General features: G+C 36.0%; 1 long non-coding RNA gene across 1 annotated transcript in view; it reads left to right on the plus strand.

The window, feature by feature from the left end:
* Nucleotides 1-1,664: 1,664 nt before the first annotated feature.
* Nucleotides 1,665-14,840, plus strand: part of LOC311071474 — a 72,047-nt gene continuing 58,871 nt past the window's right edge. The window contains exons 1-2 of the long non-coding RNA XR_014603859.1: nt 1,665-1,749; nt 4,100-4,258. This is a non-coding gene — a long non-coding RNA (uncharacterized lncRNA). The remainder of the gene's footprint in view (nt 1,750-4,099; nt 4,259-14,840) is intronic.

Genomic DNA, 14,840 nt, shown 5'->3' on the forward strand with positions numbered 1-14,840 from the left:
CCTCTATAATCCACCTTCTCATAATGTTAAGTTTTATGATGAATTAAATGTTATAGTTAAACAACTGAACTCTTACAGAGAGACAATATGGTATGGTGACTACAATATTAACTGGTCTGACAAAAACTGTAAACATAAACTCAAAGCACTTATGACAAAATTCAACTATCGACAAATGATTGTAGGACCCACAAGAATAACAAGGCAGACTAAGACCCTCATTGATTTGGCATTTACTAACAGACCTGAACAAATAACAAGGATTTATAATTTGATTACTGTACTCTCGGACCACAACATGACTTTGACTGTTAGGAAACTGACGAAGAAGCGCCTGCAGTACTTTGGTAAACCTGTTCATGAAAAAATGCAATTCACTATTCCTAAAAGTAGAATTGTGCAATTTGAAAGAGAGCTATGGTTTATAAAACCATAAACACAAACATAAATATTATGTTTATATTGTTTTAAATTGAAATAGTGAAGTATGTAAATTCTATTGTGTCTAAAAGCCCAACCAGGGACAGAAGTTGAAAATTAGCATTTGCTATAAACTTTTTATGCAGCACTTCAGTGACAAGCTTGCTTTGACACTATGTTTGTTTGCATTATCCCTGTCAAATAAATAAAATAAAATAAATAAATGCTAATTGCCCATGTACTGGTGCTTGAGATATCTTTATAATAGATGCACACTATATGCAGAAACACACATAAGCAGACATTTACTATATTACACTCCTGAAGGCAGACAATAAACATCAAAAAATTAAGGCTCAGGAAGAGAGATCTCCTCAAAAGAAACGGCCTAAAATTGAAAACAAGTGTTTAATACATTTTTAATTAAAATGTCCTTATTCTGTTTTTTTATTAATCAAATCAGAACTATTAAAATGTACAATGTCATGTCTTTGTTATTTACTATTCTATGTTGTTTTTGTTCTTTGTAATTTGTCAAACTCAAATGTAATCAATACTTTTTTTTCATTTAGTATGAACAAACAAATGCTGAAAGTGAGAACCTGTCTGAAGATCTTAGTCTTGAAGTCAGCATGCTTTCCCTGAATCCTGCAACAGAAAAGAAGGACCTAAGTTTTGTTCCTCTAAGTTCGACCTCAACATCAACTCCAACTACAGAGGAAGATGAAGACAATAGTAGATACAAAGATGGAAAATGGATTGTCAATGTGTCCAGTTTGATGGAGCTGTTTAGCAGATGCCATCATTGTGGAGCATCAGTCTTGTGGTAGCCTCATACGTGTTCAGTGGGAATGTTCCAATGGTCATCAAGGAACTTGTGTGATGAAATTCGAGGAATGCCAGCTAACAACCTTCTTGTGGCAGCGTGTACACTGTTCCCTGGGGCAACATATGCGGACATTGATGATTGGGCTACATTGCTCAACCTCCAACTACCAAAGAAAACACCCTTCTACGCTCTCCAGTCCTCTTATCTAATCCCTGTTGCAGATGTTATGTACAAGGAACAACAGGAGGAAATGTTGGAAGGCTTGCGGACGCAAAACATGCTGCAAAACGGTGTGCATTTGTCAGGGGACGGGAGATCTGACAGGTAAGTGTAAATCTAAACTGTGTATAAGTGAAACACATTGGAAACTATTTTAGCTTTGTCTTAAAAACATTTTTTATCGCTATTATTTTTGCAGCCCTGGATTCTCAGCAAAGTACTGTACATACAGTTTAATGGATGATTCAACCAGTCTGGTAGTCCACTACGAGTTGGTACAGGTCAGTGTATATGCAGATATTTTTACCAATTTATCGACATGGATATTTAACATGTTTTTAAATATTTGTTCACTTAAAATCTGTGTAGTATTATATATATAAATGATTGATGATATAATTATATAAATTAAAAATAAATGAATAAAGGTTACAGAAGCAGCAAGCTCTGTTGGCATGGAGCCCCTAGGCCAGGGGTGGGCAAACTTTTTGGCTCAAGGGCCACACTGGATTTCAAAATTTGACAGAGGGCCGGCCCAGTAGCAGATTATGAAACAAATCTCATGAAAGTGCGTATCTATATCACAAATTTTATTTCTCGTGCCATTAATACGCCAAAAATGGTTTTTTTTGCATGCATATGCTACGCACTGTAAACCGCTTGGTTAGGATTGGGGTGCGGAGTGCGTGCCTATTACACGCCATAAAGTGCGTATCATATGAATGCGAAAACTGCGTATCACTACAAATACAGTTCGTGGTATTCGCTTACTTTCATGAGATCGGGCTGAGCAAACACATTTACGTTGTGGCAACGTCTGTGCGAAATTCAACAATTGAGAGAGACATTATGACAATACATTTTTATGCTAGATATCCCCCATTTAGCATGTTATGTTTTGAGGTTAATTTTTAATTAGTCATTCTTTTCTAAGTGTACACTTGCAGGTGTTTTGTTTCTAATTTACTGTTAGGCCCATTAAATAATAATAAGGATAAACAATATTTAAAAAGTATATTCTTATTATTATTTAATGGGCCTAACAGTAAATTAGAAACAAAACACCTGCAAGTGTACACTTAGAAAAGTAAAAATGACAGAAGGTTACGTTAATTCAACTTTATTAAAACTGCATATGGCAATCAATTTGCACTTCCAAAAGTCATACATTTTTGAAAAAAAAAAAAACGAAGTAAATGAATATACAAATTTATTTTAAGAATAATAAAATAAAACATAAAAAGTAAAGGCAGATCAGAACATTTAATGAACAAAAACGGGTTCTGTACATGGCAGACATGGGAGCGTAATAAACGGTCGGTAAACGGAATCAGTCAGGATACATCCACAAATCCAGAGGAGCAAAGAAACTAAATAGCAGACAAAGGAAAAACTAAACAGGTGTGCATATGGCAAGCCGTTTTAACATTTAATCATTTTAACCGACTAGTCTCTATTTTCATGCTACTAGTACTTATTTTTTAGAAACTAGTATCTATTCCATTTAGTAGCCTACTAATACTTATTCATTAGCTACTAGTGCTTATTCTTTAGGTACTAGTACCTATTAAATAGATACTAGTACTTATTCATTAGAATAAGATAGCAACATGTCAACATTGATTCCAAAGACCATAATGGACTTTTTTTTCTTGTTTACTCTAAATATAGTAAAACTGATTTATTTAGTTCTTGATTTCTCATTGTTAACATGCTTTTAAAGGAACACTCCGACTTTTTGGGACTTTAGCTTATTCACAGTATCCCCCAGAGTTAGATAAGTCAATACTGTACATACCTTTTTCATTTCTGTGCATTCTGTAAGTGTTATTTGACGCACCCACCGCTAGCCTAGCTTAGCACAAAGACTGGATGTAAATGGATAATGGTAGCATACTAATCCCAATAATAATAATAATGCAAACATTTTCCTATTTACATGTTGTGATCTGTATAGTCACAGCGTGTACAAATAACAAGGCTATATGAGACAGAGACCATTTTTAATCGTATAAATACTGGGAACTATATTCTCACTAGGCGTAGGAGCACAGCTAACGTTACTTGGGCGGAGTGATTAGCGCAGCATAACTAGTGGTCCATCCAGTAGTTAAGAGCCTGAATTGTTTATAGTAACTCTGAAATTTAGTGCACATGAGTGAAAAAAATTACAGCACAGAAGAATGTCTATTTTTGCGTGAGATTTCTTTGTTGAGCGTGAGATTGAGGCTGAATGCGTGAGAGTTGGCAACCCTGTAACACTTACAGAACGCACAGAAATGAAAAAGGTATGTATGGACTTATCTAACTCTGGGGGATACTGTGAATAAGCTAAAGTCCCAAAAAGTCAGAGTGTTCCTTTAAAGGTGTAGCACAGAACTGAACTCAGAGAAACTGCTGCGTATGACATATGTTTAAAATGATCTACATTCATGATTCTCCAGACAAAACCTAGTGTCTTATCAGCCTGACAAACATAAACTAAAATATTTCACAATTAATAAATATGTGCAATTAATCACTAAATGGTTCAATAACATTATTCTGAAAGTAAAATCTTCTATGTAGAGTTTATGAGTGTGTTATCAGCACAAGCTGTTGTAAATCCTGCCCACTTCTTTGCATTGTCAGCACATGCTTCAGTGCTCTGAGAGTGTTTATAGTGCTGTGAGTTTAACACTTCATGACTGAGAGCAGAACAGAACACACTCTTCATCATCACACAAGACTAAACTACAGCAATGAACACAATCAACATCTTCATCTGGACTCTGACACTGTTTGCTCAAGGTTTGTGTAATACAGTTTTCACAATAATTATTAGTTCTCTTAAAATGTGAAATGTATTTATCATATACTGTATATCATTATATATATTATTTTCATTTTTGTTTGTGTTTTTTTTCAGAGTGTAGAGGACAGATCACTGTAACTCAGAGTCCATCAATACCAGCAGTTCAACCAGGAGAAGAAGTCAGAATAAACTGTAAAACCAGCAGTGATGTGGCTTTATATGGTGGTAATCAATATTACTTAGCCTGGTACTCACAGAAACCTGGAGAAGCTCCTAAACTCCTCATATATCGGACACTAAACCGTTATACTGGAACTCCATCTAGATTCAGTGGCAGTGGATCTGGCAGTGATTTTACTCTGACCATCAGTGGAGTCCAGACTGAAGATACAGGAGATTATTACTGTCAGAGTTATCACTGGATCAGTGGTAGTGGTTATGTGTTCACACAGTGATAAAGAGTCGTACAAAAACCTCTGTCAGTCAGACGTCACAGTGACTGCACTGATACAGCTGAGAGAAACTGCAGCTGCTGATGGAGGATCACAAAGTCAAGTCTCCTTTATTTATATAGCGTTTTATACAATAAAGATAGTTTCAAAGCAGCTTTACAGTGATAACAGGAAAATAATGCAACAAAGTTTGTTTCTTCTGTACAGCAGATCTAGAAGAAAATATCGTCCTAGTCCATCTGAAGTAAGTTCAGTGGTGGTTAACTTTTATTGTAAAACCATTATTAAAGGGATAAAGTTAAAAGTTAAGTTAAAGTATCATTTGTGTAATGCTCCTGTTGTTAGTGTTTTTTAGTTCAGTGTGTTATGAATGACATGTATGTTTTCTGAATGTGAATTGTTGCCAGTGTTATGGAGGAATGAGCTTATTTTGAGACATATACAGTATGAAGTGTTTTGTTGGTCTGAGTGAGATTAACTCTTTGGTCAAGATTCATGTTGGTAATGCAGACTGAATGAAGAGTTTTGAAAATGTGGCTTCAGTATTAAACAATGCTTGGTAGCAATTAAAAAAAAAAAAAAAACTCTAATCAAATAAACACTACCATGTTTTTATTAGGGTTACATGTCCTTGCTGAAGTTGTTTTTAAATGTTTGAAGGTGTTGTGCTGTTTTTTTTTTTTTTTTTCATCTTTCTTAGTTTCCATAAGATCATCTCTCAATGCAAATCAACCCAGTTATTAGGCTAACTGAAATAAAGCCATGCCAATCTCTAGGTATGGTGAAGTCTATGTGATGATGTGGGCTATTTTAATTCCAAAGGCCAAGGAAACTTTATCAGGATGCATAGTATCCTGGATCCATGAAGTAACTGGCCTTTAAAAATAAAAATCTTCCTGTCTCTATGGGAATTTAACATAGGGGTGTCCTGACTTATGCACCCTGTATTTTAAGGAAGAACATTTATTTATTTACGATACATTATTCATTCACAAAGAAAATTGGTGTCCTTAAAGGAACCGTATGTAAGATTGTGGCCAAAACTGGTACTGCATTCACTTTCAAATTACTGTAGAGTGGTATATCCCCTCCCCCTCCCCATTTTTTCACATTAATATTCATTATATGATAAGAATAGGATCTTTTCATTTTACTGACTTTATTACAGAATAAAGAATGAATGAGAAATGCAGCAATTAGTTTTTTTTCTATATCTTTACATATAGTAATTTACATGCAAAAAATAAAAGTCAGCAACGACAAATAACAACAACAACAAAGTCGTGAAGCAATAATAATTACAACAAAATATATAATTAAAAAATAATATTAAATCCACCAAACATGTTTAGTATATGGAAGCCCATTCCTGCCACATGAGAAAAAAAGTCATTATTATGAGATAAATATATATAAAAAAAAAAAAAATCTCATACTGAAAAATCTGAAAAATCTAAATTTTGACATACCAAGTCGAAATTATAACATACTATGTCGAAATGATGAGATTAAAAATAAATAAAAATAAATTATGACTTGCTGCTCATTGATCTGACACGACCCGACACAGGATGAATTGTGAACACAATGAGTATTTTAAACGTGGTTTTAGCTATTAATGATGAGATTATTGCCTTATAAGATGAACGGCATGGAGTAGCTCTGAGCAAACGCACTCTTGAAAGGATTTTAACAGTGTTGGGCAAGCTGGAAAATGTAGTGAGCTAAGCTAGCAGTTACTGTACAGTTAAATAAAGCTTCACCCTGGGAAATGTAGCAAGCTAAGATACAGCAATATGGCAAAAGTAGTTTACTACATCTAAGCTATTTTTTTTAAACGTAATTTTTATATTGAACCAACTTCACTCCAAGTCAATGCTATCTCAGTGATCAATAAAACTGTCAGTCAAACAGATAGGCAGGCATAATTCATCAGTTCAATTGTTTATTCAACAACTGTTCCAAACCAATTTGGCAAAAAAAAAACACACACCTAACTGTATAAAATCATGTAACTAAATAAAACCATAGCTATAATAACTACAACACAACCAGGTGTCGGGAGTGTGTGCATCTTTCCATCAAGTAAATTTCTCCCGTGTCAGCCCAAGGATTGGTGCGTGATGTCACCGTCCGGAGCAGAAAGTGGCGCTAATGCAAATCTGCTTTATCTTTTCCCACAATCCAAATTATTAATTTTTTTTTTCGTTTAGATTTTTCTGTATTCTGTTTTTTTTTTTTTTTTTGGACTCATATTTAAATGGTTAAATTAAATTAAAATCAAAATTTTTGTATTAAAGCTTGTCTAATTAATTGAAATCATGAAACTTATACAATTTAACAATAATTTATTAAAATGTTTAAATAAATTACATGTTTAGGGCACTATGAAATATGTTTTCTTGATTCCCTTTTAATGGTTTAATTACATTTTAATAACCAGTGATTTAAAATGTAATGATTTAAGCAAAATTTGCATTGATGTGCTAGGGCCTTTTGAGATAGGCCCTGTTAGCAGTAGATATGCCATTACATTAATTGACTACCACTCAAAATGGACCTCAGTTCCTGTCATCAGTTCAAACATTTCTTGCAGTTTCGAGCTGAGCGATGGACGAGCCTGGGACGTGTCTCATTTGGCACCACTAAATACAGATGTCACTCTGTCTGAACAATCAGCTTCTGCTCCACCACTGGAAAGTGTCGACACCCAAGCCGAGAGACATCGTTGTAGAAGGAAGCCAATGTGGTTCAAAGACTGTAACTTAGAGTCTCACAGTAAGCAAGAAGAAAGTAAAGGTCAACTAAAAGTGGAAAGAAAAAAAAAAACATTTATTGGTTAAATCTAAGTTGAACTGTATGGATGCACATATAAATGTTAATGTTAAACATTAGAGCATTGTTCTGCATTTGGTGAAACGTAATTGGGAAAAAAATAATCAATTCAGGAAACTTTGAAGTATCTGAAAAATACTGTTTTGTATCTGTGGTAATGTTCAGTGAAGCTGCAGCACAGATGTAATCAATTAAAGCCGGTGCACACTGTGAGATTTGGCCGTCTGAGACAAATTTAGCAAAACCTGAAATAATCCTCTGATCCAGGGACGTGCGGTCAGGGTAGGCAGGGTAGGCAGTGCCTCACCAAAGGAAATGTTGACATTACATTTATTAATTCCAAGAACTTAATTAATTCACTACATTATTAATTGCATTTATTTTATTCCAAATATTAATTTTTGTAACAAAAATGTTCAGGAATACACATATAATATACTCATTTTGCCATTGTTTGCTCCTAAAACCATTGTTTCATGCAGGAAATTCAAGGCCATGCCCATTGAGGCAGAGGTTAGCAGTGCCTCTTTGGTCCATAGAACGTAGTTTACGTAGGTTTGCGCATGCGCAGTCAGTTCTCATGCTGTCTTGAATTATCAACATTGAGGCAGAGACCGAGGCTGCTTCATGTCACGTGATCCACTCGCTCTCACTCAATCCGCGCTTCCCGATCTAGCGGCGCCTAGCGTTGGCTGTCAACAGGCCCGGGGTGGGTAATCGTGAGAATTCCCTTTTGGGCCGGTCGAGTATTTATTTATTTATTTTTTCACATTTGTCACGTTAGTTACAGGCTACACACGTTCGGACGTTCCGCATTCTGACACCGCAGCGCGCAGCCTCTGCATGGGTTGTACCATGTGAGGGAGTTCTCCCCTCTCCTCCTATTGAGTTGGTTGGGTCCATAGCCCGTCTTTTCCAAAACGTTTTCTCAGGTAGGCTACCGCGGCACCGCCGGCGCCTATACAGATAGCTGGGCCGGACCTACCGTGACGGTACGCGTCAGGGATGGATGGGAGGAAGAGGCCAGGAGGTATGGAAGCTTTGTTTCCGCCACAGAATAAAACATAATTGCGACTTTTTATCTCACAATTGCGAGTTTACATCTCGCAATTCTGTCATTATTTCTCAGAATTGCGTGAAATAAAGTCGCAATTGCGTGTTATAAAGTCAGAATTGCGAGATATAAAGTCAGAATTGTGTGAAATAAAGTCGCAATTGCATGTTATAAAGTCAGAATTGTGTGAAATAAAGTCGCAATTGCATGTTATAAAGTCAGAATTGCAAGATATAAAGTCAGAATTGTGTAAAATAAAGTCGCAATTGCTTCTAATAAAGTCTAAGTGAATTATTATTTAACCTTTACATTATTTGTTGAACCATGGCATTAATACAAACTAGTGACTAGGCTGCTTGTCGGTTCGCTGACACCGCGCCGCCTCCCTCTCTTAACGTTACTGTGTCCCGCACAAAACATTTGTTTGTTGTATAAGTCATAAGATAGATGTGTCCATTAATTTGATTATTAGATTTGATTGTGCATTAGCCTCACATATGACTGACTTTGCTGTATGCAGGCAGCGATGTGATGATGCCTGATATGAACTTGGGTTGCTACATTAACTGAATGAATATATGAACATATGCCACATTGATAGGTCACAGCCTACCCATGACAAGATTTCACCGCACGTTACTGCTCTGATCCTAGGATAAAATCTGAAGTCTTTGATAGTTAGCTTGACATGTTCACCGACAGCCTGTTTTTTAACACTAATATGCCAGAGCTAGCCAAACAAGAACTCAAAGAGACATACCGAAATCACCAATTCTATAACGTACTATTTGGCCAAAGATATGATGGAAAAGAAAGGCTTCAAGAAGCTTCTGAATGTACTAGACAAACACTCCCAAATCCCAGCAAATGCCTTCAGACTTCCTACTTCCCCGAGGACCACACGGGACAAAACATCTCCGCTGGCCTAAGGGATGCCCTGGATTCATGGGGTTGTGTCCAGAGCATCAGGTGACTATAACGACTGACAACGGGAGCAATATAAAGACGGCTGCAGAACTCAACTAATGGCAGAGGCTACAATGCTCTGGGCTCCTGCTGCACAATGCTGTTGGTAATTATTATATTCTTTGTAACTTTCATTACATGTATAAGGGATATACTGACATGATATTGTATAGATCTCAAAGCTGACACAATCATATATTTATTTTATACGATACATTTCAATAAAACTGTAAAGATAGACCCATTTAAATAAACCATTATTTCTGTTTCACTATTTGTTGCTATAACTTGTTTTAATAGATACAAAGTGCTAATACATGTATTATGTCAGTGTAATGACCAGTACTTACTCAAGTACTGTACTTACAAATGTACTTTATTTGAGTCTTTTCTTTTCATGCCACTTTCTACTTCACCACATTTCAGAGAGAAATATTATACTTTTTACTCCACAACATTCATCTGACAGTTTTAGTTACTTTTCAAATTTAGATTGTTGCACACAAAATATGATCATCATGTTTTAGGTGTAATATATGATCCTGTCAATCAAACTGAACAGACTGCATTCAGTCACTTCTGCTGTCTGGACGTGATGCTTTCCATTTGAGACACACAAACTTTTACATTCTTACACAATTACTGTCACAACGGCTGATTCTTGATTTGTGATCATGTATTATATTTTTAAAAACATTTTCATATACAGTATATTTACACCATCACCTATAAATGTAATGATTATGTAACAATTAGTGTCAGAACGGCTGATTCTTGATCTTGATCTTTTTTATGATATTTTTATATTTTAAACTTTTTAATCTCCTATAAATGATCAGTTTGTCTGCGCTGCTTCACTAAAGCAGAAGTGAAAGTGTTCCAGTCCAGATCATGTAACCAATCAGAGAGTGAGACTGAAAAGCCCATTTGCATTGTCAGGGTGGAGTGATTGTGATCCTCTCAGAATAGAGCAGCTCTGTCTCCAGAGACCATGTTCAAACCCCAAGAGCTTTATTTGACATTTACTGCTACATCAACCTTCTGAAAAGCACCTGCATCTTCATCTGTTAGTTGAATGATGTTGTCAGACACAAAGTGAACTTGTTGAGAAGCTTTATTGAATGTTGCAGCAAACACAGCAGATTGAAAGATCACACACACACACACACTCACACACACACACTCAGTTTCAGTATTGAGTTGTAAATCACTACAGCTGCAGCACTAGACTCATGTGAATCCTGCCTGACACAGGACACTCAGATACGGCTCATCTTCAGGAGAGAAACATCAGCACTCAGAGCTCTTGTGGAACGAGACCTCATGAGGAGCTCCATCATGTGTTACTCTGCAGACGTACAGCTCTCCCTCTTCCCAGCGTGCTTTGCTGAGGGTCAGGACGCTACTGCGGCTGTAGCGGCCGTCCTGCTGGCTCTCTGCGCTGGTCAGAACCCCCTCGGTGACCTCTGACCCGTCCAGTGTCCAGCTCACCAGCGCCCCCTGTGGAGAGTAAGAGCTGAGCAGGCAGAGCAGTGCGGCTGAGTCTCCAGAGATCTGCAGAGAAGAGGGCGGCAGCAGAGACACTGAGGGCTTCACTGTGGGACCAGCTGCAGGAGACAAACACAACACATTCACACACACACACACACACACACACACACACACACAATTACATTTTTAATGCATTAATTATTCATTGCTATATTCATTAAAATGCATGTATGATCTCATCAATAAGTGTAACAGCAGTTATAACACATATTATCTATTATCAGGCCGATCTGACTGCTTTAATTCCAGCAATTATTCTCTCTGAACATAAATATCTTAAATTTTGAGATATTCACCTGAACTGAAAATGTAACTCAATTTCAAACAGAGTTAAAACACAATTGAATCATACAGAATGAACAAAACACTGAATTATAAGCACAACATGAGCAAAAGAGATTCAGTATCATTGACTGAACTACAGAAAGCAGCAACATTTACATTCTGATGTCAAATCTCTTTTTTCCATGTATGATTTCTACAATAAAAGATGAACTAAATATGAACTCAGTGTAGAAATAAATGAAGGAAAAACAAACCTGTAATAAACTGATTAAACTCATAGTGAGACTCAGTGTGGAAATATGTTTAGAATTTTCTTTGTTGAAAGGAATAATGTTATTTTTATAATAATATCATTGTTTTAGATTAAATCATTATACAAAAATATCAGTAACACTTTAAAGCCTTTATACATATTGCATTATAAAAAGTATTTTTAATGCATTAATTATATATTGTTTTACACATTATGATGCATGTATGATCTCATCAATAATTGTAACCAAGGTTTTAACACATTATAATATTATCTATTCATTGTTATACCTCCAAAAAATTATAATACAATAAAACTCATGACAAACAACCAATTCTAGATGTAACAAGGAATTTGCAAATATTATAAGACATTTTAACTTTGGTTACAGTTCTTTATGAAAACATATATGACATTATAACATACGCTATTGATACCTTTATAATGCATTATACATAAAGGCTTCAAGTAAAGTTTCGCCACAATATCTAATAATCATTATTATTAATAAATGTTGTTCTTGTTTCCACTGTAAAACACTTTCTGAAATCTAAATTGTATTTTTTTATTAGGTGATTAAATAGACAGACTTACCGATCACCAGTTTAGTTCCTCCACCGAAAGTCCACCACAGTGATACAATCTAATGAAACGCTCGTACAAAAACCTCTATTCCACTCGAGTGAACACACACTCCAGCAGAGAGAGAGAAACAACACTTCAACACACTGATATTAGAAGATCCTCAGCTCTTCTCAACACTCACTCATTCAGATTTGACTAAATGCTTTCTGATATAACACTGTTTAAAGAAATATATTTGATGAGCTGTGACCTCTGAGGTGACCTTTGACCTCTTTGATCATGGATGATGTTGTGGAGTTTCTCATAATGATGCTTCTGTTCTTCATATGCAGATCAATCATCATGATTCACAGAAAAACCTGCAGCTTCAGACTTCAATCTTCAGTGAAAATCTCTTCAAATAATGAGTTTATTGAATATTAGAGCCAAAGTCAATAGAAAGTGTCAACAATGAAAATATAAAAGGTATTTTGCATGTTCTACACAGTCAAGCATGTTTTCATATTCAAGGTCTGTTCTAAAAGTATCTGGACTGGTTATGAATCTCCACACAAGATCATGAAACGTGAACAAGCTCTAATATGTCTCCATCTTTAACAGCCTGTTTCTTCTCCATTTGATGATTTCAGACACACATGAGGCTTCATGATAGATGGAGTGACACCATGAACTCTGATTAGAGATTCACAATCAGTCCTGATACTTTCTGAACAGACTCATGATTCATGATCTTACTTTAGTGATGGCGGTTCATCTAGTGGAAGTGTAGCAGTGATGATGGTCACATGACTGAATATGGACACAGAGATGGACGTTCATCTGCACATCCTCAGTGTCTCAGGAGTCACAATAAAAATACTAAATAAAGTCATGATTCTGTAACTCTAGTGTATATTAGTTTGTTATCAGCACAAGCTGTTGTAAATCCTGCCCACTTCTTTGCATTGTCAGCACATGCTTCAGTGCTCTGAGAGTGTTTATAGTGCTGTGAGTTTAACACTTCATGACTGAGAGCAGAACAGAACACACTCTTCATCATCACACAAGACTAAACTACAGCAATGAACACAATCAACATCTTCATCTGGACCATTGCACTGTTTATTCAAGGTTTGTGTAATACCATTTTTACAGTGATTAATAATTATCTTAAAATGTGAAATATATATGTTTATCATATACTGTATATCATTATATATAATTTGTGTTTGTGTTTTCCTTCAGAGTGTAGAGGACAGATCACTGTAACTCAGAGTCCATCAATAACAGCAGTTCAACCAGGAGAAGAAGTCAGAATAAACTGTAAAACCAGCAGTAATGTGTATTATTATAGTTCATATGGTCATTACTTAGCCTGGTACTCACAGAAACCTGGAGAAGCTCCTAAACTCCTCATATATTGGGCAACAACCCGTAATACTGGAACTCCATCTAGATTCAGTGGCAGTGGATCTGGCAGTGATTTTACTCTGACCATCAGTGGAGTCCAGACTGAAGATACAGGAGATTATTACTGTCAGAGTTTTCACTATCCAAACAGTGAACGTGTGTTCACACAGTGATAAAGAGTCGTACAAAAACCTCTGTCAGTCAGACGTCACAGTGACTGCACTGATACAGCTGAGAGAAACTGCAGCTGCTGATGGAGGATCACAAACTACACAATATCAAACCTTTCACAGACTTTATTCATTTATTATGATGTACTAAGTTAACATATAATCTAATATCTCTTACTAAACTGGACTAAAATGTGTAGAAAATGTGAGTGGTGCTTGTTGTTGTAAAACTTCTTGTTCTTGTAAAGCCACTGTAATAATTGCACTTCCATCCTTCACATCTTGATATTACTGAGTTCCCTCTGTCAGCGAGAGAGTTTTCCTGCACTTCATCTAGAAAGAGAAATGTCTCACTTCACATCAGAAGGCCTACTCTCTCATCCCTGCATAGAAAGACACACGTACGAATGAGACGCTAAAATTAAAATGATTAAAAGCACCATTTGTTAGGAAAATGTACTAATCACACTGATGCACATTATGACAGAAACGCTTCACAATGTTTTAAAACCATAAACAGGTCACGCAGGTACAGTTAGTCAGGGTCAGGTTGTGTTTCCGCTTGTTTTCTCCCGCTGCCAGAAGACGGTCTCCCGTGGATTTGTGGAAAGTTTTGATAAGATTTCGTGAAGATTCTGGACAAAGAGTGTTTTGACACCATGCAAGTAAATTTTTTTCATCAGTTTTTTTTCGGTTTCTGAGTTGGGTGTGTACGTCACCAAATCTAACTTTATATTCCCTTAATCACGGTCTTGATGGCTAAAACACCATTTTGAAACATGTCAGCAACTTCTAGCAACTGTTAGCTAGGCTTAAAATATGTTTTTCACAGTGGGTTAGATGTAGCTCAGTGTTACAACTAATCCACCAAGTGTACAACGATAATGAAATGAAAACAGGGAGCCACACAACTTTTCAGGTTTGAGTATTTATTTATTTATATATTTATTTTGCCACATTTAACTTTGTTGGACTTTCACAAACAATGTTGTAATTTAAATATCAAAGTATGATTTTTTCTCACATTGTTTTTTACTT

The sequence above is a fragment of the Abramis brama genome (genome assembly GCF_963993115.1).
Source record: "Abramis brama genome assembly, chromosome: 20".
NCBI classification, from domain to species: domain Eukaryota; kingdom Metazoa; phylum Chordata; class Actinopteri; order Cypriniformes; family Leuciscidae; genus Abramis; species Abramis brama.